Below are 4299 nucleotides of genomic sequence, written 5' to 3' on the forward strand. Positions count from 1 at the left end.
CACACAGAAACACCACCACCACAACACACACACACATACATGCACACACAAACACCACCACCACCACTACCACAACCACCCCCACACACATGCACACACAAACACCACCACCACTACCACCACTACCACCCCCTCACACACAGGCATGCATACACAAACAACACCACCACTGCCACTCCCCCACACACGCATGCACACACAAACACCACCACTACCACTACCTACCCCACACGCATGCACACAGAAACACCACCACCACCACCACCACTGCCACCCCCCCCACACACACACAAACACCACCACTACCACCCCCACACGCATGCACACACAAACACCACCACCACCACCACCACCACCACCACTACCACTACCACCCCACACACACATGCACACACATAATGTAAAAAAAAAAAATCTAATTAAAAAAAGAGAGAAAACAACCAAGGTACACTATATGGCATAGGTCTATAATAACTCTGCAGGCTGAGGCAAGAGGATTGCTATGAGTTTATGACCAGCCTGAGCTACATAGCATGTTCCCATCCAGACAGAGCTATTCAAGATCTAGTCTCAACAACAAAAGCATAATTTATAATGTATTATTGTTATGATGTATTATTTTATTACATATAAATATGCACTGTAATTTGTTTGTACATGTTAGATTCTAGTTTCTATAGATGAGATTCTGGTTAACCAAGCCACACCATAGTTCTTTAACAAGCTTAGCACAATCATCATTTTCTTACTCTGCTTTAAAATATAGTTTTGCGAGATGAAAAAAATATTGAGCTATTGAAGGAAATATTTAAAAATGTGAACCACATAAGAATAAAAGAAAACATTAAAATAAAGTGAATTCTTTGGGGGGGGTTGTTTGTTTTGTTTTTTGAGACAGAGTTTCTTTGTGCAACGGCTCTGTCTGTTCTGGAACTCGCTCTATAGACCAGGCTTGCCTGAAATTCACAAAGATCTGACTGCCTCTTCCTTGAGGATTAAATGTGTACACTACGAGACCTGGCTAAATTAAACTGAAATAATAAAAATAAGAGTGAATTAGACCCAAGGATGTAATTATGTATATAAAATAATTTGATGCTCCCATTAAATTTTACATAAGGCTGTATGAATTTCACACCTAACAAACTGCAAAAATTCATCTACATTTATTTAAAGATGGGCTTCAGCTCCAGGAATACCATGCAGTTTGAAGTTGGCTTTTATCGGAAGAGAGAATAATGCTAATGAGTGACTACTAAGAGCAGCACAGTAATTTACAGAGGTAAATACCTAATTACATCTATTTCCCAAAGTGGGATAAATCACACCTTAAGTTATATAATAATTTAAGGACTTGTACGAGACAAGAAGATGTACTTGATATTCCTCAACTAATTACTTTTAATTAACATGTCTATGTTATAAAAAACATATGAGAATATTTTAAAATTAAAAATGGAAAAATATTCAAGGCAAGAAGCATATGGATCTGTACAGCTAGAGGCAACTTCCCGTTGGAGAGATGAGAGGTCCTCCTTCCATTTCCCCATCAAAACTAAGTCTAGACATTCATAATTACACCAATTAATTGGCCATTTTGGCTAAATTATGTAAATTGTCTACATACACTTCTCAAAGTGCATAACTACCAATGCTATTCTCACTTTGGTCAAGTCTGTGCTACAGAGCAAAATGAAGTGGATAATTTAAGGCAATTATTCTGATACTTTAGATCAAACATTAATTAAGGTAAAAACATAGATTTCTTTTTTTAATTTGGATTGAAATATAAATGTTCTGCTTGCATGCCCAAAAAATGGCTCTTTAAATTGTTTTTGAAATCTGATTATATGGCACTTTTGTAATCAGAATTTCTAAGTTTCAGATAACTCTGATACCTACATTATAGCATAGTATTTTATGGTTATTTATACCATTGTTTGCTTAAATATTGTTTTCTAAGTTCATAGACACCATTGATAAAATTTATGGATGTTCTTAACACAAAAGTAAAGTTACTGGAATGCTTTTAAAGCTCAATGAATAAAATGTCAGAAGTCGTCATCTCCAGTAGCTTTAAGGCTATATAGAATGTCAGAAGGCGTCATCTCCAGTAGCTTTAAGGCTGTACAGAAAACACTCTCTGGGCAGGACTCACACTGTCCAGTGTTGCTGAGAGGTCTAGAGATGCTCATGAATAAATAAGAAATCAGATCCTTATATCTAGCCAGAGTAAACAGCACATGACATTATCTGTCTGTCTGTCTGTCTGTCTATTATCTATCTATGTCTATGCCTCTATCTGTCTGTCTGTCTATCTATCAATCTATCTATCTATCTATCTATCTATCTATCTATCTATCTATCTATCCATCTTCTATCAACATTTAAGCAATTATAATAAAGCCTTACAAACTGACAACCAGAAGCTAAGGAAATGTGTTCTTTAAAATGAAATATTTCCTTGAACCATTATTTTCAACTTTTTTGTTGCTTTGAAATTTATCAAAATAAAAAGTTGGCCAAAAAGTACATTTTTAAGCTCCACATAAAATAGCTAATAAACATTCAGTACCCATCAAACCCCCATGAATATGATATGCCCAGCACTGAAAATTCTACAGTCCTTCATTTCTTAAAATCATACTGTGAAATCTATACTAAAAGATTCTTTCCAATAGGCCTTAAGTGAGCTCTTTAAAATATCCCCAAGGTTTCCCATGAAGGGTATAGTTAAAGAGCATTCCACTTGAGATGCTAGCCTGAAAGGCCCTATAGAATTGCAGAGTATCATTATTAAGCAAATGTTCCTGGGCCCTTGGGTGGTTCACTTAAAACACATTTCACTGTATTGAATATTCAATGCCAAAAGCACAGTGTTCAGTGTTAAGATTTGCAATTTAAACCCAGTTGGGAGAAGTAAAAGGTCTTGTAATTTGCCTATGCTGTATTGCATTGATGTAGTAGCTTTCGTTGATAATTAAGTTCCAAAAATATGAGTTAGATTGCGGGAACAATGGGGAAAGCTAACCTTTCCATTACAGCTTTAGCTCTTGACTTCTTGTATTTAAGATTACAGATGCTCCATTAAATCGATTTTGTGTTTAATCTCCTCTTGAAAAACAGTGAATGCAAGTCCCCAACTTTCTTCCCTTTGAGAGGACCCAAGTATTTGACAATGAAAACTACAAGGCTCAAACTAGATAATTAACACCACCCACAGGGGATAAGAAAAGTTCAGTGAGTCTTTTTATGGATAGTTTTTCCCAACTAAATCTCTCTGGTTTGGAATGTCAAAATATATTTCAAGCTAGATTTTCAAATAAAAAATTTAAAGAAACCAGATTTGAGAGGATAGGGGTGTGCTTAATATGATAAAATCAATTACATTCGAATGTAAAATCGTGCTTTTTAAAAACAGTTCCTTGAAATCACTGACATTTGGTAATTTGCTGTTTAAACACCTTTTAGGTCCACAAAATAATACAGCACAATACAAATGTGCAAGGCATAGGATTGAGTAAAAGTTAAAATTTATAGAGCAAAAGACCAGAGATTGTCGTTAAATAAAAAAGGAAATCCGGCCTTGTGAGTTATGCCTGTAATTTCAACCACTACGGAGGCTGAGTCAGGAGGATCGCAGCAAGTTCGAGGGCAGTCTGTATCAAAGAAAACCAAAGTTACTTTTCTTTGAATCTACACATAGGTGCTAAGACCCAAAGCTCTGATCCTGCTCTCGAAGTGGGGAGTAGCATGTTGGACAGAGGCCTCAATCTTAACTGAAGCAGGAGGATTACCTCCAGCTTTTGGTCAGTCTCAAACTGTTTCCGCAGGGAAAATGAAGTGGGTTGGCCTGCAGTTGACCTGCAGGAGAGTTAATCTTCCGTGGTGAGATCGCGGGGCGCTCTGGTACCGGTGGGGTCCTCGGCCCACCTCTACCGTGAAGGACGATGGAGAATGAACAGTGCAGCGTGCTTGCCAGTGCCTTGCCTGGACCAGCAGCAAGGGTAGGTAGAGCGTGGACACGTGGCAGAAATTTACATTACCGGGAGATAGGCCCCAAACTTAAACTGACCCAGCAACTCTCCTAGTAACTGGAATAGCCCTGTGGGCAACGCTGATACATAATTCCGGACGTAAAAATCAGCACCTCACTTTTCAAAAGGAGCCTTTAAGTCCCATCAAGACCCGAGAGGGAGGTTTTGGCCACAGTGCATTCAGCTATTGCAGGGGCAGGGAGGCCCGTGGCCGCCTGACCCGGCGGCGACCCCGCGCTCGCACCCCCACCCCGCGCCCGCC

The sequence above is a fragment of the Microtus ochrogaster genome, chromosome 1 (genome assembly GCF_000317375.1).
Source record: "Microtus ochrogaster isolate Prairie Vole_2 chromosome 1, MicOch1.0, whole genome shotgun sequence".
Lineage (NCBI taxonomy): Eukaryota > Metazoa > Chordata > Mammalia > Rodentia > Cricetidae > Microtus > Microtus ochrogaster.